Genomic DNA, 27,697 nt, shown 5'->3' with positions numbered 1-27,697 from the left:
CTTTGCATGTTCCTTTTAAGTGTGATTTTGATCTAGTGGATATCTTATTATGTGCAAGGGCATAACACTCTTATATATACTGTAATATCCATCTTGCAACGCTTGCCTTGCTCATGGAGCACCCTTCTTGTCCAATTTTTAAAGTCAATAAAAAGGTGCTTGTTTTTTTAAAATAGCTTGTGTTCTGTTCATGGAGAACATGACGGTTGTTTTGAACATCTAGGGCCTTATTACAAGTTTGCCTGTAATTCCTGCCCCAACCTTTCCCACTGTCTGATATCCTGAAATTACCGGGATATTACAGGCAGCGGAAAGGGCAATAAATCACCCTCCATAGACGTGACTCCATGGAGGGGATTGCCGGAATTACTGTCAATTTTACTGAACCGGCAAAACTGCAATGAGGCCCCTAGTCGAGGTAAAGCTAGTAAAACATATGTGTTTCAGTGGATTAGTTGACGATTAATTTCTAGATGAATTTGGGGAGTATAATAAGTGTGTGCAAAGGGCGTCTTTATGGCTATGTTAGGTCTCAAAATGTTAATCTACTGACATATTGCAGCTCATTTACTCTTTGGATTGAGGTAACTACAATTAAGAAGGTGACCTGGTAAGCGCCAATTGGGCCCATGGGTGGTAGCATACGTTAATGTAATACATTGTTGAGATCCCAAGATCTTGGTGAGGTGGACAATGTTGGGTTTATTCTCTCATTAATGCTTTCCATGAATGCTTGCACCACTGGAAGGTTCCACCTTGTAATCTTATATTGCAATGTGAAATATGCAGCAAATGTAACCAAGTCGACCTTGATGGAGTTGTCACTAGGCCATTATCTAGAAGGTATAGTATGTATTTGATAACATCTGACTCAGTAAATCCTATCGGGTTTTTTGCCTTTTAAGCCAAATTACATATATTTTCCATTTATTTAAACAGAAAGTCTGTGCGTGTTTTCATTCTTTTTTTATGGTGTTCATACATTGTTGATGTTATTCTAAATGGCCAACTCTGGTTTAGGTGCCAAGTCACCTAATTCATGATGTGAGTTTTTATGTTGGTGATGGGAGGTTAGAAAGTTTGGATTAAAAGTAACAGGTTCCACTGTCATTTACAGTAGGTATGGACACTGCATCTTCCTTACCCATTTTGGTGCAAGGAAAAAGTATGTCTACTTTTGTGTTTCAGTTTTTTTGCCATTCTATCGCTTACTGGGGTTGGGGGAAAAGTGGAGACATATATCCTTGTCAACCATAGTGTTATGATTCATGTTCATACTTAACACATAGGGCATTGGTTGGGAACCTTGCTATGGGTACCTAAATATGTTATGTTAGGTTGATTTATACTGCGCACTGCTACCAGCCAAGGGCAGTCTCCTGGCGATATGAAGATTTTGCATTCGGCAGTTGCACTTGCAGCAAATACATATATGTTGGAGCTTCCCCATTTTTTTAAAGTATGTTTGAGCACACTTGTGTTCACTTCCCACTCAAGTTCATGCAGCGCGTGGTGGGTGAGGTGACCTGCTAGACAGTTGTCTATGCTGGCACATGTGCCAAATGAGCTGTGTTAGAGAACATTTTTGTTGTAGTGTCCGTTATTACGAGTACATGTTGAACTTGTATCTGTGTGTGTAAACTGTGAAACTCGAGCTATTTTGTCATGAAGCCCATGTATTTCCTGATGTGTCCACCTCAACTGGATAGTGTAGGTTACTAAATGGGCTCTCTACCCTCCAGTCATGGAAGGATCTGCTATAATAGTTACCTGTAAAACTGTATTCATGAAGGCGCATCCTGTGTTCATGGTTGGTGTGCTCTACTATTTGAATGCATGGACAACCTTTTGTGTTGCTATCACTGGTTCCTCCAAACCCCCATATTCCGTGACTATTGTGCATTGGACTGGTCTCGTGTGTGGCCTCGAATGTGTTACCAAGAGAATGCATTATGCCATCATCCCCCAACATCTTCATCAACTTTCACACTGCCATATATTAACGGATGACAAAGGGAAAATTCTGCAAAGCAAACAAGTTTGGAATCCTTCCTACTTACAATGATTGAATATCCTAGGCAGGATAATCGTCAGTTGCACGTGCCTTTTGAACTATTCCCTGTTATCGGCCATTCATCCAGGTAAGTACAGATGTAGATCATTTGTCTGCGTGCTGTGACCATGGGCAGTACCTCTGTGACTAGATCTGGTGCTGATGATATACCAGTAGAAAACGCTTTTACTTGGTAGTGTAGAGAACCTACCTGGTACATCAATCTGATGGCCTGGCTCTTGTTCTTCTAGAATTTGGATTGATGCCATTGCCTCAGGACTGCAATGACATTCTGGCACAAGCATGCGCCTCTTCCACGAGAGCAAATGGAAGCGTTTTTCCAATTGGTGCTCATATGGGGGCTAACCCCTCTGACCATGCAACCATATGACATCTTGCCTTACTTGCTGTCCTTAGCCCAATCTGGGTTAGCGCATGCATTCATAGAAGTACACCTTGCGGCATTATCCCGTTACACCCGTTCCTCTTGCTTGTCAAAGAGTTACCGAAAGGTATTTTTCATGCTTTCCCACCTACCAGGCCTCTGGCTCCATCTTGGGAGCTGAACGGGGTCTTAAAAAAGGCTCATGTGTCCTCCTTTTGAGCCCCTATATAGCACTTCACTCAAGTTTCTCCCCAGGAAGGTGGCCTCTTAGTCACCATCACCTCAGCACGCAGAGTAGGCGAAATCAAGGCTCTCTCTTGCAAGAGACCTTTATTTACCTTCCACAAGTCCAAGGTGGACCTACACACTAATCCATCCTTTGTGCTAAACGTTCCATCTGCTTTCCACCTAAATGAACCATTTGTGTTACGAGTCTTCTCATGGCTACCCGGAATACCAGGCAGAGCGAGCCCAACCCTCCTTAGATGTGCTATGTGCTTTGAAATACTATATTACCTGTACTGAATCCTATCGGAAAACCTCTGAACTATTTCTGGCATTAGGTCCCTCTGTTGTAGGGAAGGCTCTATCCAACTGGTCCATTGGCAGGTGGATTTCATCCTGCATTTCGTTTTGTCATCTACAAGCTGGCAGGGCTCTTCCAGGCGACCCAGGGTGCATTCTACCACAGCGGTAGCTGCCACAACAGTGTTCCTAGCTGGGGTGCCCCTCCTTGACGTTTGCTGGGCCGTGACCTGGAGGTCTGTTTACACCTTTACCAGTTTTTACTGCATCAACAGGTATTCTGCGGATGAGTCCAATGTGGGCCAGGTGGTTCTGCGGAACCTATTTACATAAGGGTGATGTCTCCTGTGGTAAGCTTTGCTACAAGGAGGTTTCCTCCTCCCAGTATTTATTAGTACTGCTTTGTAATCTATTCACAGTATGTGAATCCATGAAAGATCCAAAGCCAGAGAAGGAATACATTACTTACCTGTACAACTACCAGTCATATCTGTTCTCAAGCATTGGTATCTTTCATAGATCGACATGCAACCCACCCGACTACCCCAATTGGCTCAATTTGCCACTTTACATGCACAATGCCAAAAAATGAAGATGTCCTCTATGGGTGGGGATAAAGGAGTTGTTCTGATTGGCTGTGGGCAGTATGAGCCAAAAATGACTATGCTAAACTGCTCTATATTAACCAAGATTCCCAGCTCGTCCACCACAGAGACCAGCACACTTTCTTCCCTCGTCCTGGACGGAAACCAGACTGTGAAGGGTGGAACAATAGAGATTCCTCAAGAAAAGAGCTGAGGAGTGGACAGACCAAATATTCCAAAAGCTTCATAAGAAATGGCAGAAGAGAGATGGGCCGGAAATTAGCAAGAACAGAGGGTCGAAGGAATGCTTCTTCAGAAGAGGGATCACACTAGCATGCTTGAGAGAGGCAGGAATCTGACCAGCTAGAAAATAAATATTAGTTGCTGTCAGTAACAGAGGGACAATATGAGGGAGAATATCTTTAAGGATGTCCAAGGTAATAGGGTCTCTGAGAGAAGCTGATTTTGGCTTGGAGGAGGCCACTTCAATATATTCAGCAGTAAGAATGGGGAATACTGACCAGGACATAGTGCAGGCCATTGTCCAATCAGGTGTAAGCGGAGTGAACAAACGTCCTCAAACTCAAAGAATGAAGGCTGGCACACATTTTTTCAATCTTCTCCACAAAGAAGTGGGACAGAGAGCCACAGAGATTCTGAGAGGAGACGATAGGTTCAGAGGGGGCAGAAGTCAGAGGGGAGTGCACATTAAACAGTTCTTTAGAATGATTCATGAAAGCTTCAACATGTAATGAAATAAAGCCCATTTAGTGGCGAAGATTGATTTATGTATGCAGTGAAGGCTCACTGAAAGACACATTTAGCATCCAAATCATATTTAAGGCACCATGTTTGCTCAGGTTCCCCGTGCACTAGGATGAGGTCATATAATACATCAAAATACCAGGGTTCAGAAGGCCAAGCTCTTGGTTTGGAGTATTTGAGGGGGGCAAGCAGATCGGCCACTGAAACGAAAGTGGAGGACAGGGCTTCCAGGTCCAAGGAGGGCGAGTCGGCATGGCAGGCTACAATCTGCCTAATAATCTCCTCTTTAGGCACCATCTGTCAACCACGACTGCAGGCAGGCTGAGATCAAGAGGGAGGCTTGACAAATGTAAGCTCCCAGGAGAATTGGACGATGAAATGATTCAACCTTCAACCAGGTGACAGGAGGAGCCTTGGGCACAGGGGCAAATATGAGATCCAGACTATTCCCTAGCTTATGTGTAGGATAGCAAACTAGCTGAGCAAATGATAGTTCATTCATAGATGCCAAGACATTCTGAATTTTAGTGTCCGTGAGATCATTAATTTTGAGATTGAAGTCACTGACAATCATGAGATGGGGGTGCCGAAGATGGAGATCGGCTGCCAAATCAAGAAAGACATTGGTGAAAGCGGGGCCATACCCGGGTGGGCGATACACAACCAGAAAGTGGATGGTACAATGAAGTGCCAGTGTAAAACAGACCAATAGTGCGTCCGACTGAATATGGACGTTTAAAGTTAGCAATGTGCCCGAAAAATGAGAATTAAAAATGATGGCCATACCGCCACTAAAGCATGGAGGGGGCGATTGCAGTGAAGAAATGTAAAGGCTGCAGGTAGAAGTAGCACCAGAGAAGGGCCAGCGGCGTCACCTAACCATGTTTTGGTGACACACATAAAATCAGGGCAGTGGTCAGAAAAAGACCACCCAAGCCGGCCTCGTCACGGACGGGCACAGATGGGCTGGACTTAGAAGCAACTTCTGTGTGAGTCCGCTGCACTTGTCCGCTGTGCTTCCGGCCCACGGACACCCTATCTAGACAAATAGTATTGCAGAGGCCATTTCAAACTCCACTGCCGAGCCGACAGGGAAGAAAGACTGCTGTGAGTACAGGCGAGAAATAAACACACATACCGACTGGGAGCAAGACCCCAGGGCACTCAGGAGGCCAGGCACGCCCCTACCACCTAGCTCAGCATATAAGGAGACATAGTTAAGGTAAAAACCATCAAAGGAATGAACTAAATGAAAATAAAGTCAGAGTGAATGCGAAAATCAAATCTGAAAATGAAGCATCCAGTCACCCGCTGAAGCCCGGAGCCATAAAAGGAAAAGAAACAGAATATTAAATAAACATGAAAAAGTAAAACAATTAAAAGTAAATGACACAGCAGAGTGCCATAAGACGCCAAAATAAGGCAAAACGCAGATGAGACTAACCACCGTGCCTGCAAGCAGTTATCTGGACAGAATGGCCATGGCATTAGCCACTTTGATGGTAGTGGCAGCCGTTGTGATCGCTCTTTTTCCCCAACACATCGAGACGTCTTCGTTCCTTGTATGAAGGGACTGAACAGGAAGAGGACGGGTTGGCAGAGCTCTTGCAAGATGCTGCAGACACCACGGAGTCAGGCATAGACTGAGTTTAGAGTCATGTGGGGGTCAAGTCTGGGACCCTATATTTTGTATCAAATCTTTCCTTCTTAGGTTGTCTTGTGTGGAAGGATTGATCATTGTCAGCAAGACATCTTCCCAGATGTCGTCAAGCAGAGGAATAGCAATTACTGCTTTGCAGTGCTGTTCTCTGCATTGCTAAAGCAAGCTGTCTTTTCTTCTGCTCCTCCAGTGTTAATCTGAACATTTTAGTAGCCCTATTCATCAAGGCGTGAAAAGAACCTATTTCGTCCAAGGGAAAGTCTTGCAGGGGAACATTGTCAAGTTCACCGTCTGCTGGGATGATATTGTCAAACAAATCTGTATCTGTTGTCCCCAGGGACATTGTCATCATCTGTGTCTGTGTTGTTCAGCTGTGTTGGCACAGACGGGCGGTGTTCCCTCGTAAGATGTGGAGCGGAGATACCCCACTGACACTTGGTTGAGGTGTAGAAAGGTCAGGCAACCTAGGCTGCAGCTCTGACACCATGGTCTCTAGGTGAGGTTATGGGCACTAGTAGTGTTGTCCTGGGTAGAGGAACCTGAGTAGGAGGTCCTTTAGGTGGAGGCATGGCCTTTGTAGGGCTGGAGGGAATATCCTTCATCATAGTCTCCACATCGTTGTAAAAAACTGATGCTGGGCCCTCCAAGTTTGCAGACTGTAGTATCTGTGGGACCGTGGGTGACTGCACCTTGTCCATGACTAGCACAAGGGCCAGTGGGAATGGTCTAACACAGCGGTATTAAAACTGTGGGTCGTGGCCTGGGGGCCGTGAGAGGCTGCATGAAATGTAAAATATTGTTTTTCTTTAGATTGGAAGAAATGGGCAGGGGCGGCTCACATGGTCGGGCTGAAGCAGGGGGGGAATAGAGGCGGGCACACATCTCTGATATTAAACATCTACCTGGAACGGTCATGTGTATGCACATCAGTTGGTTTGGCTTGTACATGCATCATTTAGTTTGACATATATATTGCTTGGTTTGCCCTGATTGTATATTTTTTTTAGTTTGGCCTGTTGTAGGTATGTGGTTTACCGTGTTTATACCTCAATTGATGTACATATATGGTAGAAACGGAATGGCTCTAGAAATGGAATTGACCTTGCTGAGCTCTATTATTTCTTGTGCATTGGGGTGAGATTCATGAGTCGCAAGATCACAGGAGCTGTTGAGGTTTAGCCAAAACCTCAGGTAACAAGTAGAAAAAGGGGGTTGTTCTCCTGGCTATCTTGCTTTTGCGATTTAAAGAAATTGTTCTTCCACACGGATTGCTGCCATACACTCTCGCTTTAATTTGTGCAAGTGGTAGGTTTGTCTTCAATTTGTAGGTATACAGGTAGTACATCTGGGGCTCTTACATCCCCTAATTGTCAGCCAGGCTGACAATTAGGGGATGTAAGAGCCCCAGATGTACTACCTGTATACCTACAAATTGTGTACATGTATGGTTTGCTGTGTGTACACACCGCGTGGTCTGGCCAGACAGCTTAAACTTCTATGGCACCGTTATTTAAGCCAATGTGCTTATTGTTCTACCCCCGTCGCTACAGTATTCAGCAGACCTGCGCCTCCACTGATGGTGGCTCTGCGCCGTCCTGCTCCCAGAAGCAGTTACTTTGTACCTTTATTGCTGAGTTCGTTCTGTGCCGCGCTGAAACCTGGAGGGTTAGGGAGAAGTGAATCCCTAGCAGGTCCACGTTCTGCTGAAGCCACCTCGGCTCCTGTCCTCAACGACACTCCAGCTAAGTGCCAATGTTAATGAGTATCTTTCTCTTGCTGTGAGGACGGCAATGGCACTGCTCCTTCAAGTGCTGGGACAGCAGGGGAAAGAAGACTGGGGGCTACCTGCCCTCCTCAGATAGAGGCCAGAATTGGCCTGAGGGCAGGCAGCCCCCTTTAAAGCATCAAAGGCCCTTTGTTCCCCATCCATTCAGATGGGAGCAGGGCCTTTGGTGTGGGGGTGTCAGGGGCAGGGAGTGGCTGCTGTCACCTTCTGGCAGTTTGGGCGCCCAGAAGTCTGGGCCCCTTTTGTTTCTGGGGCTGGTGGCCCACCCTGTACACCCACATGCTGGTGGGGCGGTGAGTGCTGTCCCCTGCCACTTCAGTGCCATGGAAGGTGAGCAGAGCGGAGGCACAGAGGCCGGGGCCCTGGCTCCGGCTGGACTCATGCAGCAGCAACGTGTGTGCTAAGGTTGTACGGGATGGTTGATTTCCCACATCCCATACCACTCTATTTTTAGTAAATCGTCGGCCTGGGTTTCCAGTTTCTCTAACGTTCAGGGGCAAAACAACATGATTCGTTATTTATTTGGCCAGGTAAAAATAAATGCATGCTCGAGGAATGTGCCCTGTGCTGCAGATAGCCCAGGAGCAGAGGCTACGTTGACAAAACCGGCCTCTGCACATCCGTGTGTTTCTGCTGTCACTTGAGATCAATAGGTTGCGCAGTGTGGAGCGGGTGAAGGGTGGTGGGAGACACTAGTGCACAAGGCACAACTTGTGTTTGAACAGGACCTCAGTGGCTTTGCCAATGCTGTTTTTAATAGGACTTCAGCAAAGGACACGCAGAGTGCTTATAAATTGGGTGCCTGAAGGGCTGCAGCAAATGAATGTTGTAATGTGAGCTCCGCAAATGGCACATTTAAAGCCCCAGAACGAGGTAGGACAAATGTTGCATTAATTAAGTGGTCAAAAACTAAAGTCATATTTTAGCTTAGTTTCCACCTTAGTAAGAGGATGAACACATGTGAATGCCAGTAACAGCACGACAAACATATATATTTCCATCATTACTGACTATATAATGAATTTCTTTATGCATACACCACAGTACCAGCTATTCTCAATACAAGCTGCTGTAAAATACACCATCACACTTGCACACCTAAGAATAATGGACCACCATTAGTATGTAAAACCTAATGCTTTTGTCATATTTTGGTGCACATTTTGGAGGCCATTTTCCCAAAAATTTCGCAGGGGAGAACCCCCCTACACCTCCCCTGGGTGGTGTGGGCTCGCGCAATGTGCACGCTCGCTCAAAAATCGACCTAGGAAATTTACTCAAATTCATGCCCCACCAGCTTTCAAACTCACCAGCCGCCACTGAAAACAATCCAGTGTGCTTGTGTATGGACATCACACATTTCGCAGCTATCTCTATAAAAATAAATAACACCAACACAGAGGGGCGGGGCAGGGAGGTCCCGAACAATTTATTGTTTGCTCACTGGGCCTTGGCATAAAAAGTTTGAAGACCACTAGTCTAGCTAGTCGTGGAAGCCTCACTAAGGCAGACAGCTGAGCTGATGGCCAGGGACGTAATTTCACCAAAATGCCTGGGGTAGCAGGAGTGACATCACACCACTCTTGACCTCTGAAGAAGTGATGTCATCTAACCCCACCCTGACGTGACATCACAGGGAGTGATGGAACACAACATTTCACCTCTTGACAAAACAGGAAGTGGCATCACATAGCATTGTTTCTAAGTACACTATGAAAAATATGGGTACAGTATCAATGTAAAGTTATATACATTGCATACAAGAATGGATCACCATATGTATCTTTAATATCAGTGCATATAGACCCATATTACCAAATTACTGTGAATGCAAGCAGACGTCCAAGTCCAAATGATGTGTTATTATATAGCACTTACGCTTAAGAGCTTCATATGGAACAAATATACATACAATATCACCCAACCTGTGTTGGTACTCATTTATCAACCTCAGCAGGAAGAAAGGCTAAATTGACCTTGTGCGGAGTCGAACCTGCATATCACACTCACATTGCAGCAATGAGCACTCTACCCACTGAGCTATGTTACCGGCTATAGCTACCAGAAAACCAGCAACTCTAGAAACAAAGAGCCACATGCTGCTGGCTCCAGCCCAAGAGCCTCAATAAAAGAAAGGGGTGGGGGTTCTAATTTGTTTTTAGGGGTAGCAAGGGAGACATCAGGGGTTGCATTTGCGACAAATGCCGACCCCTAAATGACGTCCCTGCTGATGGCATGAATGAGGTCAGCGACAGAAAAGTATCTTTCTCCTCCCTCAGCCTACATCATACACACACCCCAACTCCTGGTCCTATCAAAAGACAGTGGGCGTGTTGGTGGGAGGTGACGGGAGTGTGCTAGCCAATCTTTACTGTGGAAATGATGATAATGTAGGAGTCATCAAGCCTATAAGAAGTCAATTTTGCATTATAACAAGACTGTTTCACTTTATTCCTGAAGATAGTCTACTGCATGGCTCTTGCGAGGAACAACTAGCAGATAAGCCTCAATCCTTGCATTGGAGACAGAACCTGATTATAGGAGCCAGAGGGAGCCTGCGTGCAGGAGAAAATCATTGACTGAAGCCCTTGACCAGATCCTTGCTCACTGTGCTTAGAGAGGCTCAGCTTCACCTCACTGATGATGCCCAACAAGGCTGAAACACGTGTATGGGGTTGCTGATGGTACTCTTGTTCAGAGAGGAATTGCCATAGCATTTCGGTGCTGGACTGCCCTTGTGGGCGGGACAAAGACTGATATGCAAATGGATATTTCCCATCTGTGAAGGTACAGTGAGCAAAAAGCAATGGCTGCACACTCTCAATGTGGTTAATAACCACTGAACAGGTTGTCATGCCTTGTTCTTTCGAGAGAGGGGCGCCTGCTACCTTTTTTGTATTTTTGAAAGGAACTTGGGGTTGGTCACCCTAGGTTACCTGGGGGCAACCAGACGTGGACTCCTTGCTCACTGTGCTTAGAGAGGCTCAGCTTCACCTCACTGATGATGCCCAACAAAGCTGAAACACATGTATGGGGTTGCTGATGGTACTCTTGTTCAGAGAGGAATTGCCATAGCATTTCGGTGCTGGACTGCCCTTGTGGGCGGGACAAAGACTGATATGCAAATGGATATTTCCCATCTGTGAAGGTACAGTGAGCAAAAAGCAATGGCTGCGAACTCTCAATGTGGTTAATAACCACTGAACAGGTTATCATGCCTTGTTTCGAGAGAGGGGCGCCTGCTACCTTTTTTGTATTTTTGAAAGGAACTTGGGGTTGGTCACCCTAGGTTACCTGGGGGCAACCAGACGTGGACTCCTTGCTCACTGTGCTTAGAGAGGCTCAGCTTCACCTCACTGATGATGCCCAACGTGGCTGAAACACGTGTATGGGGTTGCTGATGGTACTCTTGTTCAGAGAGGAATTGCCATAGCATTTCAGTGCTGGACTGCCCTTGTGGGCGGGACAAAGACTGATATGCAAATGGATATTTCCCATCTGTGAAGGTACAGTGAGCAAAAAGCAATGGCTGCGAACTCTCAATGTGGTTAATAACCACTGAACAGGTTATCATGCCTTGTTCTTTCGAGAGAGGGGCGCCTGCTACCTTTTTTGTAACCTTGACCAGATCTCTGCTGTCCTCAGAGGAGCTCTGCTGTTTTCCCCTGACCAAGGCCTCCCATGTAAGTGGACTAATCAAAAAGCCATCATTTGTGGGGGGGTGAGGGGGGGGGGACTGACAGCCTTAATCTCCATCTCGCATTGTGGGTATGAGGGTGGTATTAGGAAGACCCTTGGCACATTGTATTAAATCCAATTCCAATTAATTCCACTACAGAAAATCACCCTATCCAGTTAAACTGAATTGTGTTTGGAACAGCCAGCCTTAATCCTTTCCATTCAATTGTGAGGAGGGGAAGCTGTGTAGATCCTTAGCGTATTGAATTGAAGTTAAATCAATTAATTCCCATACAGAAAATCACGGGATGAGTGTTGTTAGAATTGGAAACTAACCAAAGTTCATGCCCAGTGTGTTAGAGCCAGTATAGACAAAGTATTTGGATGAATATCTTTCTGAAACCACTGTCTTCTGTACCGAACGTCCATAATCCCAAAATAAGTAACCCTAAAACGTTGCTATTCAAGTGAATTTAGAGGGTGCAAATCAAAATTCCCTATTTATTCCCTTGCATCCCAAACCAGAATTACTAAGCATTGCTTCTCATTTGAATGTGTTGAAAAACTGTTTCCCCATTTGAGTTCCTTTTCTGAACCTTACCTTTCAAATAAAAGATTTTCCCATTCTGTTTCTTTCTCAAACATTGCTGCTTCCAAATCAAGCCAAAACTAGGTTTTCATTGTATTGTGAATGTTTTCTATTGGTTAATTTGCAATTAATTCTAATGTAAGTTGTGACTGCATATTACAAAATTGTACTTGTGTTATTTTAAGAACGGAAAGCAATTTGGAGTTGTGATATTGTGTGGTGGCACAGCATTGGTGGTTGATGTTGGTTGCTAGTCTCCGTCTCCTTTGTCAAACCTTAAATAAATATATATTCTTACTGTACACAGGTCTGGTTCCTAGCTCATTGGGGCTATGGTGGGTGTTTGTTGGGGTGGTGTGAGACGGGTTGGAGGCCTCACTAAAGTTGAATCTGTATAAGCGCTTTGGGTGCGCGCCACCTTGCTTGGGTGAAAGCAAGTCCCTGAGTTGAGAGTGACGGCATGATTAATCGCGACATAGGGCCCAGCCTTCTTCCACAGACCTAAGCATACTACCTATTAATACATGTCCCATCTTCTTCAATTGCCTTGCCAAATTTCCAGTGATCACCTTCCTATTTAATTACATTATTTCATATATCCAAATCTATTATTCGCATATCCTGCCTATGCAAGCCATCACAGCACCTTAATGTTTCCTCATTATCCTGCCCAGCTGGCTTTCGTGCTACTAATCTCGGCAGCTTCATCAGGAAAGGACCAATTGCCAAGTCAACCAGCGACAAAGGCCCAGCATGAACTGTTAGAGCAGGAGCAATTAAGTTTCTCTAGAAGGCCCTGTTAAACCCCTGGGAGGAAAGGAGACCTTCAAAGAGAGGATAGAAGGGTGATGGAATGCCTGAAACAACATATACCAGGTCGCATGTTCAATTAAGCAGTGGTATCATGAAGATACTTTTGAGGAAGACATTCCACAGTTCCAGCAAGGCTGCCAGAAAAACACTAGAACAAGAAATTCAACCAGACCTACTGTTGGGTTCAAAGCTGCCAGTCACATAAGGTTTGTGTTGACGTCTTAATTAAGCAACGTACATAAGCCCCTGCTCCAGGCTGCCCACTTCTCTACGCCGCCGTCGATCACTCTTCTGGAATCACACTTCTTGTTTCTCTATCAACATCTATGTAGTCATGGAGCAGGTGCACAAACATAACATAGCAAGAGATACAACACATGCATTCTAGGTTAAGAAAACAAACATTAAACACAAAATATATTTACATATCTTCAACATAGGACAAGCTCTTGAGGTAGAGAATGAAAACATGAATGACAGTAGGTGACTGACATCTTTATGGGGGATTTAAAAAAAAAGTGTCATAGAAAGAGAATACAACAATGGATTCCAAGGGTAGGATTTGCTCAATTTCTTTTACTTTTGTAGGCCAGATGGTGATGCCTGTCTGTTAGCAGGTGACCAGTTCCACTTACCATTCCAACTGAGGGTGGTTGGACACTTTGGGCTTCCTAGCCTACAATTCTGCAGGGCAGAGGTGCTTCGATGTCTGAGGACCAAAGGGGCACATAGAGAGTCACTTCAAGATGGTAACTGTGTGCGGTTACTGTGTTTGCTGTTTCAGCAGCACTCACTTCTTCCTTCAGCTGCTCCTGTCTTTTTGTTCCCTGGTCATTTTCCCTGAGCATAACAAGGCTAAGAGTAGAGGTTGTAAGGATATTTGGCATGTTACAGCACAAGTAGCATTACAGCACTACTGCACAAGTAGCATTACAGCACTACTGCACAAGTAGCATTTTTTTTTTGCAGCACCACCACAAGGGTGCGGTGCATTGCTATATGGGTTAGCAGATTAACAAGGAAAGACAGGCTATTCAGTCAAAAAACGATTTTAATATATAAGATGCAAAGCTATTTTACAGTTAAAAGCACACGTGTTCATTTAAAAATGCACACTATTTTTCACCTGAAATGCCTATATTGCTAGAGACACATTTGAAAATTAACAGCTAACATATTAACAATTAACCTGACTAATAAAACCTTATTTTAATATAACCCACTAATAAAATGTGTTCTCTACTGCAGAATTAGGCATACTTTGAAAACCATTTAAATGAGTGTGCAGATTTTTCTCTTCTCTGCCTGATTATCCGTGTTGTTGTGCACAGTAACGGCAGGAAGGAGGAAGTCAGATTTGCAACAATTGCAAATGTATAAGCGAAGCTATTGTTGAAAAGTAGGAGGATGAGAGATGATGGATTTCATTGGAACACGTCATAAAGAGGGCTGAGAGGAAAGTTTTAGTGGGCAGTAGCAGGGAAAAAGACAGGCAGACATCTTTCTGCACTACGGGGGAGAAGACCTGGCTGTGGGGGTGTCCTGCTGCAGTCGAGACTGGGGAAAGCTGAAAGAATTACCTTTCCACTGGCAGAGGCAGTCCTATCTGAAAAAGCTGAGAATTCCAGGCAATGACCCCGGCTTGAGAAGGCAAGCGTTCCTTTTTATTGGAGTTACGCCAAGAGAGCCACATTCACAGAGAGAAGAATCTGAACAGATAAGGTAATTACCTAACTGGGGGAGCTGTGTGTGTGCACGAAAGTATGCAGTCAGTTTAGAAAAATGAAAGTCCCGTGCGTGTCTTTATCAAGTGCTAATGTTGCAATTTAAGTTCTGTTCTTCGCCACTATAATTGCAGTGTGTCATTGAAAATGCTTTGATTGTTCCCTTTTATTGCTGTAAAAATGAGATCATGCCTAAATGCAAATTTTATAATACAGAAAATATTTGAAAACAGACGGGTGGTTTATTTTCTATTTACCATTACAATGCCAATGATGTGGGGAGATTTTTAAAAAGTGCAATGGTCATTTTAAGACAGATGTGTGTATGTCAGAATCAGTATGAATAATTGTGAGTGACTGTAGTATAACTTGTTGGAGGTACATGAGCCAACGGGAAGAGAGACTCTCTGAACATAGCTCCCTACCGTATATAAGGTAGTGGAAATTACCACAAGACTACCACATATAGCTCTCTATCGTAAATAAGTCAGTGAGTTTGCCCATGGTGGCGCACCAACACTATCCCTGGAAATTGTGGTTTCCCTAGAATGCAGGTCTGAGGTCTCTCTAGTGATCACACGAAAAATCTAAGCGAAGATAAGGGATTCTGGACATTGGGGCCACAAATAAAACAAGGGAATTATGCTCACAAAAATACCACCAACCACGTATACCAAATATGCAGGTCTGGGTGCTGAAATAATGCATGTCCATTGTATTATTGTTGCACATGGCCAAATCTGAATACAAAGAGTGATTATTGCTAAGTTATTTCTCGGCGGTAATAAAATACCGTCAGGCCCCAAATCTCCACAAAATACCCTACATATTTATGGTGCGTTGCAGGCCGGGAAAGTGATCATAGAGTACCTACTGGGCGTGGCAAGCGTGTCTCACACTGCCATTTGCACATTAAAGGGAACCCATTTTATAATAGCAGTGTGCCACTAAAAACGAATTTCAGAATGTCACAAAGGGAAACCACATTCTCAGATCTAGTGCAATATTTAGAGGCAAAGTTATTTGCACATGGGAATTGGTCTTCGAACAGTACCTTAGAATGGAGTAACCGCATTCAGGGTGAGGTGCAGAAAGAAAAACTAGACAATATTTTTGCAGAAGGCAGCATAATTCAGGTCTGCCTTACAAGATTATTGAATGCAGCCGATAAAAGTGCAGAGAAAGACTGTTTAATACGGCTATGCGGCAAAATATGGTTTATTTTAAACAAGTCACTGCGAATGCAAGAGAATGATACTCAGCTAATTAACAGGTTAAAGACTGAATTAGATGGGGCAAGTAAAAATCAGGAAATGTTGAGAGCAGAATTGGATGTATGCCAAAAAGACATGCAATTAAAATGCAGAGACTTTGATACTCAGTTATCCAAAAGCAAGAAACAATTTGAAGATAGTGAGCAAGAATTGACACACTTAAAAGCCTTAGTGGATCACATTAGGCAGGATAAAGATGAGGTTGTTTCAGAAATGCAGATTTTACAAAAAGAACATTGCGAAAAAGAAGGTGATCTCCAGAGTGTAGAACAAGAAATGATTAAAATGATTCAAGAAAGAGACAAGAGAAATAAAGAGTTCAATGAATGCCAAATGCAAATGTGCGATATGCAGGAGGCAATTAATAAAATGAGTGATGAAAATAATTATTTGCATGATGAAGCCAACAGACTCCTTAAAAAGTGTAAGGACTTAGAACAGCAAATGTGCATTCCCAGGTCACAGGAGAGGCGGCAGGGTACCACATTCAATGGAGTGGAGGTGAATTCTAGCTCTGCCCAAAGAGCTAGTGCCCCAGTGACTGGGCCGGTGACTGAACTTGGTTGCAGCGCCCTTGGGGGATTTGATACTCCCATTGGGGGCAGCCACCAATCTCATACACCTGAAAACAGGATTGAATCACAAAATAGTGCAATTCCATGCATTGCAACAAGTAGCCCCATAAAAATAATGAAATCCATTAAAGCCCTGATCAAACCATTTAAAAAGGGAGGTGAATGCTGCATTGAGGATCACTTAGAAGCGGTGCATGACATTTTTAAAGCGCTCCAGATACCTAAGGAACAGTACAGACAATATTTTCATTTAACTTTAGATGCCCCGACGGCCAGCATCATAAGGGGATTAAATGAACAGCAGAATATGACATGGCTGGAGTTTGAAAAAGAAATTAGGCGCCATTTTTCTCCTTTTCAGTCATTGCAGGAGGCAAAGAAAGTTGCGTACACTATTACTGCTGGACCTAATACATCACCTCGCCAATTTTTACAAGACTTAAAAAGAGCATTCTCTCGCTTTGATGTATCTTTTGACTCAAATTCCAATGAGTTTAAAACCGCATACTTCTATGGGCTACAGAAAGACATCATATCCCAATTGGTCCGTGAATTTGACCGTGACAAGTCCCTTGAATGGATTGTACATCAAAGCACCAAGCTATATGAGGTACTCTATTGTCAGGGTAGAGAAAGTGATAAAATGAAAGATACCAGGCCTAAATCTAAAGAACCCTCAGCCACAGTAATGGAAATCAGGTCAGCCAAAATGTCCCTTGAGTCTGCTCAAAGCCAAGGTAAAAATAATGTGACACCTGAACAAAGGGGTAATCAACAAAGATCGCCATTTACTGTACCAATGTTCCAATCACATGATCCTAGTAATAGAGAGAGCTACATCAGCCCTAGATATTTAGGAGATAGACCCCGGGTAAGATACCGGTCTGATATGGCAGGTATGAACAATAACCAGAGACAAAATCAAGATCAAAGAAATGATGGTCCCTACCAGTCATTGGGGACACAGAGCAGATTTGATCCCAGCACCATGATATATGGTAATCAGGATAGGCCCCGATATGTGGATCGATTTACTGATAATGGAAATCAATATAGGGGCCAGTACCCACAATCTGAGAGACAGGACATGAGGCAAAACGTGAACTACAGTCCACGCCAGTACAATGATTCCCCACCAGGGGACTATAATCAAAGGATGGGTGCAAACCGCTCCCCTCCACAAATGAATCAAGAATTCAGAAACCATCCCAACCGGTATCAATCACCTGAGAGGTATCAGAATAGATCCAATCAGGGGGAAAACAACCAATATCGACCTAGGCCACAGAAAGAGGATCCTAGAGAGGTGGAAAGGTTCCAATGCCTTGAGGCCCAAGTGAAAATGTTAGCTGAGCAAATAGGAAAGCTCTATACAGCGCAAAAACAACCTTCCAAAGAGGGGGCTGATGGCCATAGCAATGACCGGGGGGCTTCCGAAAAGTGACTAAGTACTCATGATAACTGCAGTGTCAAAATGACAGATTGCTCTGATATAATTTTGCATAACGACTCTGAGATGTCTAATGGATTAAAAATGAAAGTACCAGTAAATGAAATTGTGACAGAAAGTGCAAATACTTCTAAAAAAGAGGTACGGTTTAACTTAGAGCTAAATAAAACAGTAAAGGTTTGCACAAATGAAAAAGAAACATTAGGAATTCCAAAAGAACAAAGGGACAGATTTAAGAAAATTGACTCATGCATGGGGAATACCAGTGAACAGGGAGTAAGTGGGGATGCCATAGCTCCTTCCCTGGGCAAGCAAAACAATTACCAAACACAGACAGAAAAAGGAAATACTCACAAGGAGGGTACAAGTCAATCACCTGAAAAATTCTTTGAGCCACATATTTTTGAAGAGGCTGAAAGGGCTGGTATTACACTAAATGATCACAAATGCACAGAATTAAAAAATGACAAATTGCTGAATGATGTTGTGACACATGTTCAGTTGGAAGGTTGTAATGTGGTCTCTGATGTTACCCAGATGGATGGGCGAACAGTGGCCACACTCCAAAAAACCTCTGAACATGGAGAAATGAATAAAATATCTCGCACAGAAATGGGTAAAAAGGAGGGAAAAATGTCTTTTCATTTACCAATGTGCTTAGCCAAAAGTGAAAAAGACCTGAGAAAGGTGAGCCCTGAAATCAGTAAGAATTCACATTTCTTATGTGTATTAGAGGAAGTTGAGGACAGATATTATGCACCCATCACTGTAGAAGAAAAATGCCACACCTTTGCTATGATTGACACTGGCGCACAGGCCACAATTATGTCCAAGGAGCTGGTAAAGAGTATCAATGAAGGGAGGCCTCCACAGAGTCAGATCACAGTGAAGGCAAATCAAGGCCCAGTGCATAACTTTAATGGGGAGGAGGTGCCCATCATAGGTGTAACTGAGGTTGACATAAAAATAGGAAAGCACAGAATGAAACAAGAGGTATTGATCACATCTATTTGTGAAATTCCATTTCTGATGGGGACAGATTGCCTGAAAAGATTGTCTCCTCTCATAGATGGGGTGAATGGAGTGCTGTGGTCCTTAACCAAAAAACCATTGAGGCCTAAGAAACTAAAATCACAAAACAGCAATATAAAAGAATGTCACACCGTTGCCAAAACAAATGATGCTGTGGAGGTATATCTCCAGAATAGCTGCATACCTAGTGTCACTGTTATATTAAGGTGTCAAGACAAAGATCAGAGCGACAATGAAAAACTACCTGTACAAATATACTTGGACCCAAGGAAAGATTGGCAGACTGCCATAGACGAACACACATTGCGTTTCTATTTAAAAGAGAATACATGCAAACAGAATATTGTTCCTAAAACAGATTCAGAAAAACACATTACCACTCTGGCAGAGATACACATGGAAGATGAGCAACCATGGGTTCACGCTGGTATAAATGATTATCTTAAAACAATAAAAGCCACTTTAGCGCTTGAACATGAAAGGAGTTTCATTAATGAGAAATTGTTGCAAAAAATTATGGAGAGGGAAGAAATCCCAAAATTTAGGATTAAAAACCAATATGTTTCTGGGTTGGACAGTCCAGACTTTGAAAACCGAATTACAGGCAGATGCATGCTTAAAATTAGCATTGGGCAGAAAGCAATTTACCATAATGTATGGATAGTGAGTGGAGCACAAAATGAATTTTACATGGGCAATGACATCATGCACAGAATGTGTATGGTGTTAGATTTCCTTAATCAAAAAATATGGTCACGCCTAGGTGGGCCGGCGCCTGAATTTGGAGACAAAAGAAGGGCTTATCATTGTGCACAACTAGTTCCTTATGCAGTCGAATTACAGATGAGGAAAAATACTATTGTTCCTGCATTTACAAAACAGTTTGCAATAACACTGAAATGCAAAAATGGACAGCAGATGAAAGGCTCTGATGCATTTGTATGCCTGAATGAATCCATAAAACAGCAAGGCCTGGATTATGAATACATTCCATTGGTAGACATTGGTGAGGGATCTGTAAAAATCATGGTGAATAATAAAGGTTGTCAGGATATTCATTTAGAGGAAAACTCCCCATTAGGAATGGCCATACAAAAATCACATTATACGGCAGATTTAAATAACATGGTGATTGGGAATATTCCTGAAAAATATGTAGATGCCAAGGGCGAGTTGCCAGAACACCTGGACTCTCAGCCCAAAGGAATGTTTAAAATTCATTCTGTGTATCCTTATGATTCAAATGAGACAGTGTGCTGCCATCAAGAGGATTGCATAATATTTAATTTAAATGAAAATGAAACAGGAAATCAGCCCATTGAAGTGGAAGCTGATATGCCAAAATATTTGAAAGTGGCAGCTCTACAAAAAGACACAGCCACACAGTTAGAGGAAAGCGCTGAGATTCCTTTACCAGAAGAGTTTCCAGAATTTTCCAGAATGGTAGAAGAGCAGATCTCCTTAGCGGATGCATGTAACAGCGATGAGGATCGACGCACTCTGAGGGAAATATTTATGGAGTTCAAGGATGTATTTGCAAAAGATGCTTATGATTGTGGTTTAACTGATTTACATGTGGCCACACTACCAGAAGGTTGTAGCAGAAATCCAGTGTTTGTACGCCAGTATAGACTACCGCTGGCATGTTTAGAATCATTGGCAGAGATTATTAAAAATTTGGAATCACGGGGAATAATTAGGCCCATTCATAGCACATCCAATACGCCTATTTTAGGTGTGTTAAAGCCAAATGGTCAATGGCGGCTGTGTGCAGACTTAAGAGAGTTAAATAAAAGAGTACCAATATCTAGATGGCCACTACCATTCATTGATCAGGGCCTAGCTCAGATACATGGTTCAAATGTATTTACCACGTTAGATCTCACATCTGGATATTGGTGTGTGCCATTGGCAGAGGAGATACAACACCTATTTTCCTTTACATTTGACAGGACTCAATATGCCTGGCTTAGAGCTCCGTTCGGGTACATCAATAGTGGGAGTGAATTTGGCATATTTTTGAGAAAGGCCATGCCGGATGCAGCGGAAAGAGGGACAATAGTTTATGTGGATGATGTCTTGATAAAAAATGAAAACCTTAAGAGCCATTTTGATGAAATAAGACATGTGCTTGGCCAATTGCAGAAAGCAGGCGCCAAAGTATCTTTGCAAAAAGCACAATGGTGCAAGAAAAAAGTGAACTTTCTAGGGCATGAAGTGACTGAACATGGGCTAAATCCACAAAGGAAGAAAATAGAGGCCATACAAAGATTAAAAGATCCTAAAAATGTGAAAGGAGTAAAAAGTTTATTAGGGATGACAGGCTATAACAGAAAGTTCATTGAGAATTATGCAGAAATCACTCAACCATTGACTAAACTGCTTAAACTAAATACTCCCTGGAGATGGGAAAGAGAGCAATCTGATGCAGTGGCTAGATTGAAGGAATGTCTTGTAAAGGCACCATGTTTAGCATACCCCATAAAGGATAGGGATTTCTTTATAGAAATAGGCTTTTCTGAACATTGTATGTCAGCAGTGTTATCACAAAAACACGATTTGAATCACAAAACCATTGCATATGCAAGTAAGGCATTTTCCCAAGTTGAAATGAAATTTAATGAATGTGAGAAGGCCCTATTAACCACTGTGTGGGCGCTACAACATTTTCGCCCCATTGTTCAGGGAGAAAAGGTGATTATTGAAACAAATCATCAACCTTTGCAATTTTTAGAAAGTAAAAGAATTAGATCAGGCAATCTAGCGCAATCCAGAATCACTTCATGGACGCTGGCATTACAAGGTTTTCCCGTAGAAGTAAGATATGGACAAAATAAAAAGAGCCCAATTGCTCAAGGGTTAGCTGACTTACATGACTGTGCAGCTGAACAAATAACAAATGAAATGGATGTGGAAGCTAGTTTACAGGAATTTGAACAATCACCACACAAAGCTTTTGATGAAAAAACATGCAAGGATTTGCCAACTGTATATGTGGATGGTTGTGCTTTTCACATTGAAAATGACAGTAATAAACAATTAGTGGCAGGAATAGGAAATGTCTGGTTGAAATGTGAAGGCGTTCCTAGTATAGGGATGAGGATTGGAGATAGGAGCAGTCAGGTAGCGGAATTGGCAGCCATCTATAAAGCAATTGCTACTGCAGTTGATAAAAAGTTCAGTGAAATTGTCCTGGTGACTGATTCTGACTATGCACGGAATAGCTTTGTGGAGTATTTGCCTGGTTGGAAAGCAAGAGGCATGGTTACATACAACAAAAAGCCACTTAAACATGGAAAAATGATACAAGCCATAGACAAATTGGTGTCAGAAAATAATTTAACAATATACTGGAGAAAAATTCGTGGGCATTTAAAAACACCAGGAGAGGATAAGGAGGGAAATGATAAGGCAGACCATCTGGCTAAGATTGGGGCTGTGATGGGAGAATTGCTACCTATTGATTATTTAATGGGTGAAATACAAATTGATGCAGTCACACGGTCTAAAGCACCAAAGGAGGTAGATCAACCGGTGGTGCAGTGGAGTCATGACACGCCAGACCAAGATTTGATTGAGGCACAAAAGAATGATCAAATTTTGGGAATCTATTATAATCATTTGATGGATCCTGAACAAAATCCTTTAACAGAAAATGATTGTATGGGAAAAGAAGAGTTGAGGGTGTTATTAAAGAACAAAACACGAATTAGATTACAGGATGGACTCATGATTAGAGAGTCCATAACAGGGCAAATACAGTGGGTAGTACCCCTTTCATTCAGAGGACTAATGCTACACCATGCACATGATGCCATAACTGCAGGCCATAGAGGTTCACAAAAGACATTAGAAATACTAAAAGATTATGCTTACTGGCCACATATGTCCCAAGATGTGGAATTATATACTAGAGGATGTCTAGTATGCGCCCAATTTAAACCTGCTTCACCAATGCATAGAGCACCATTGATGAAAAGAGGCCTAACTCTCCCATGGTCAGATTTGCAAATAGACTATGTAGGTCCTTTAAAAAGGTCGAGCAGGGGACACCGCTATATTTTGAGTGTGGTATGTTTGATGTCAAAATGGATTGAGTGCATTCCCGCACCAGATTGTAGTGCGCAAACAGCAGCCACATTGCTGGTGAACCATGTGTTCTCAAGGTTTGGGTTGCCACAAAGAATTGAGTCAGACAGAGGAAGTCACTTCACAAGTACTCTAATGAGCAAGGTATGGCAAATACTAGGTGTGAAAAGGAAACTACATATCGCATATCGGGCGGCGTCTTCAGGTACAGTTGAAAGAAGCAATAGGTCTGTTGTGGACATTTTAAAGAAATTTGTGGCAGAAGCAGGTTCCAGCTGGGATTTGCGTTTACCATTGGTTTTGATGGCAATCAGGTCGACTCCTGCCAAAGCATCAGGTGTTAGCCCCCATGAGGTCTTAACAGGTAGGAAAATGGTGTTACCACAACACCTACTATACAGAACACATGAGCAAACTCTAGTGAGTGCATCCACAGTTCATGAATATATTGATGAACTGAGGAGGCATTTGCAACATGCATTTGCTTTTGTGCAGAGAAATCTGGAAAGAGCTGCTGACAGTGCTAAGTCATATTATGACAAAAAGACATCAGTAAAGGAATACAATGTAGGGGATCAGGTGTACAAGTTCCATTTTGGAAAAAGTAAACAGAAAAATTCTAAATTTCTGGCAGCCTGGCAGGGGCCATTTCAAATTATAGATAAAGTCTCTCCTGTAGTGTATAAAATTTTGAAAAATGAAGGTGAAACAGCAATAGAGCAGTTTGTCCATGTAAATCAAATCAAACCATGCCATCCCAGACATGAGATCAGGCAGCTTGAGCATGTGGAAACGGATAGAGTCCATTGAGAAAATAAATGGGTGTAATCAGGAGGCAGTGACAAAGAAGTTAAAAAAAAAAGTTGATTGTTATGATGGCACATAAACACTGTAATATATGTGAAAATATATAATATAAATAAATAAATAAATAAATATATAATATAAATAAATAAATAAATAAATGCACATATAACGGAAGCTCGTGGTTGGTGTACAGAGAGAAAGTGTATTAAATATTGAATGCTGTTTTATATGTGTTTGTTTTCTTTTAACTTGTGTTTAATTTCAGAAAAAAGAAAAAAAAAAAGAAGTATTTTTACCAAGCATGTTTTATTTTTGGCAAAAAGGTGGAAATTAGTATTGTGCTATGTACTTAATCTGTTTATTTTCTATTTTGATTTAGACAATTAACATTATTTGATCGGAGGTTCCGGGATCAGAGGCCACGGGAGACGATGGAGTCCTGGAGTCCCCTGGATGAAGACCAAAAGATGCCTGCCTCCAGGTGGAGGTGAAGACAAAATAACCGGAATACCAAAAGAGATGAATACTGTGGATTCAAGATTGCCAAGATGAAAGAGTACTCGAATGAACCGAATAACATCGCTGGTCGGGACATACCAAAAGAGACAAAGCAAAAGTTCCGGCATATGAAGTTCCACGTATTTATTATTTTAATTATTTATTTTAACTTGTTATATTACTTATTTGTTTTAGTTAGTTGTTTTATTTCATTGTTTTTAATTGACTTGGAAAATTTAAACTTAAAGTAATGCCACTTCCACTGAGAAGGCAAATGTGGAACATTTTATGAACTGATGGACTCAGATGAAATGTTAATTGCAAATTTTCATTGATGCACATGAATATTCATTTTGTTGGATTGCTATATTGTAAAAATAAAAATAGAACAAGTTGTTTTTAGGAATTGGCTTGGATTATAGCCAAGTTCTAAAAACAAAAGGAGGGTATATGTAAGGATATTTGGCATGTTACAGCACAAGTAGCATTACAGCACTACTGCACAAGTAGCATTACAGCACTACTGCACAAGTAGCATTTTTTTTTTGCAGCACCACCACAAGGGTGCGGTGCATTGCTATATGGGTTAGCAGATTAACAAGGAAAGACAGGCTATTCAGTCAAAAAACGATTTTAATATATAAGATGCAAAGCTATTTTACAGTTAAAAGCACACGTGTTCATTTAAAAATGCACACTATTTTTCACCTGAAATGCCTATATTGCTAGAGACACATTTGAAAATTAACAGCTAACATATTAACAATTAACCTGACTAATAAAACCTTATTTTAATATAACCCACTAATAAAATGTGTTCTCTACTGCAGAATTAGGCATACTTTGAAAACCATTTAAATGAGTGTGCAGATTTTTCTCTTCTCTGCCTGATTATCCGTGTTGTTGTGCACAGTAACGGCAGGAAGGAGGAAGTCAGATTTGCAACAATTGCAAATGTATAAGCGAAGCTATTGTTGAAAAGTAGGAGGATGAGAGATGATGGATTTCATTGGAACACGTCATAAAGAGGGCTGAGAGGAAAGTTTTAGTGGGCAGTAGCAGGGAAAAAGACAGGCAGACATCTTTCTGCACTACGGGGGAGAAGACCTGGCTGTGGGGGTGTCCTGCTGCAGTCGAGACTGGGGAAAGCTGAAAGAATTACCTTTCCACTGGCAGAGGCAGTCCTATCTGAAAAAGCTGAGAATTCCAGGCAATGACCCCGGCTTGAGAAGGCAAGCGTTCCTTTTTATTGGAGTTACGCCAAGAGAGCCACATTCACAGAGAGAAGAATCTGAACAGATAAGGTAATTACCTAACTGGGGGAGCTGTGTGTGTGCACGAAAGTATGCAGTCAGTTTAGAAAAATGAAAGTCCCGTGCGTGTCTTTATCAAGTGCTAATGTTGCAATTTAAGTTCTGTTCTTCGCCACTATAATTGCAGTGTGTCATTGAAAATGCTTTGATTGTTCCCTTTTATTGCTGTAAAAATGAGATCATGCCTAAATGCAAATTTTATAATACAGAAAATATTTGAAAACAGACGGGTGGTTTATTTTCTATTTACCATTACAATGCCAATGATGTGGGGAGATTTTTAAAAAGTGCAATGGTCATTTTAAGACAGATGTGTGTATGTCAGAATCAGTATGAATAATTGTGAGTGACTGTAGTATAACTTGTTGGAGGTACATGAGCCAACGGGAAGAGAGACTCTCTGAACATAGCTCCCTACCGTATATAAGGTAGTGGAAATTACCACAAGACTACCACATATAGCTCTCTATCGTAAATAAGTCAGTGAGTTTGCCCATGGTGGCGCACCAACACTATCCCTGGAAATTGTGGTTTCCCTAGAATGCAGGTCTGAGGTCTCTCTAGTGATCACACGAAAAATCTAAGCGAAGATAAGGGATTCTGGACATTGGGGCCACAAATAAAACAAGGGAATTATGCTCACAAAAATACCACCAACCACGTATACCAAATATGCAGGTCTGGGTGCTGAAATAATGCATGTCCATTGTATTATTGTTGCACATGGCCAAATCTGAATACAAAGAGTGATTATTGCTAAGTTATTTCTCGGCGGTAATAAAATACCGTCAGGCCCCAAATCTCCACAAAATCACTCATCGGTATCACAATGTCACTTAACTTAGAAGAACCTTCACGTAATTAAACACAATCCAGGTGCTCCCTAGTCGATCTGTACTACCAGATCTGAATATTATGTGAAAGTTAGACACCTTGAAAAATCAAGGTACAACCAAGGGCACACACAATAACTAACAAGTTATAAATGTCAATTAACTCAATAAATCATGCGTATTAACTCAACTTTTTGTTTATATTGATTTTGCATATTAATCAAATTTGCACAGTATACAATGTCTGTCAGCAAAAAAATAATACAATATAATTTCACATAAACATATTCATGACCACTCGTCATATATCTCCTTAAGAGTTTCAAAGAAAAAAGAAGAAAAAAAAAATCTGAAAAACCACGACATTTCTGTTTACTTTCACAGGTGAATTCATATTCATGGGTAATAAACCCCTTCCCCTCTTGTTATCCAAGTAATCTGATATGTTATTGTCTTATGTACATATCCTTTTACTACACGTTTTGGGCTTACAGTAGCCCTTCTTCAGGTAAAGATTATTTGGATTGTCCTTTAAGGATTATAAAGTAATCAAAATTGTTCCTTTGTAAAGGTTTGTTTCATTCACACTCTTTGGATTCAGAATATCTTCTAATCAGTACGTCTAATCAGTACATCAGCCGCATCTGTACGCAAACCAGTGGCTTAGTAGGGCCACTTTTTGTTCTTAAGTGTTACTCTGTCCTTTTTAGAAACCTGTAAAGAGACGTGTCTTAGTTATCACTTTTGCTAGGTATCTTTAGCATATAGAGCCTGGAGTTTGTGTGGGAATAGGCGCAAAAATATGCGCTGGGTCCCACTACAAACTCCTCCTTTAGAATGGTTCTGATCTCTACTTCTTGCGATTCTATACTCACTTGAGTTTATGCCTTTGCCAGCTCCAAGTGTATTAGTATGAGCAGGGTCATATGCAGCGCAGGAATCGGAAATGACATACGTAGATCTCATTAAGTATCCCATTAAGTGTTTATCAAGTATATATTTGCAATATCCTTGCTGTTATCAAAAGCGTACCTGGGAAATTCGTTTGAATTAGGACCCTTCCTGGAAGATTTTTTCGCTCGTGGTGCATCAGCTGTTATGCTTTCAATGTTGTATGCAACGACACTAGGTTATGAAGCTTTCCCCATAGTGGGACTCCATCTAGCATAAATAGTAAACATGTAACTTAGGTTAATGGTTAAAGTGTATAACTATTTTCTCACTGCAGTGTACTTCTGCCCATATCCCCTTACCTTTCATCGCT

General features: G+C 42.1%; 1 long non-coding RNA gene across 1 annotated transcript; it reads left to right on the top strand.

Moving 5' to 3' along the window:
- The first annotated feature begins 13,740 nt into the window (after positions 1–13,740).
- On the top strand, positions 13,741–25,825 carry LOC138497159 (uncharacterized). The gene is made up of 2 exons (XR_011278530.1): positions 13,741–14,560; positions 24,169–25,825. It is a non-coding gene; the product is annotated as an uncharacterized lncRNA (long non-coding RNA).
- Positions 25,826–27,697: the final 1,872 nt, after the last annotated feature.

This window comes from Ambystoma mexicanum, chromosome 5q, assembly GCF_040938575.1.
Source record: "Ambystoma mexicanum isolate Mex_15411 chromosome 5q, UKY_AmexF1_1, whole genome shotgun sequence".
NCBI lineage: Eukaryota > Metazoa > Chordata > Amphibia > Caudata > Ambystomatidae > Ambystoma > Ambystoma mexicanum.
Note: the sequence above shows the minus strand (reverse complement) of the source record. Positions and strands in the feature narration are given on the sequence as shown.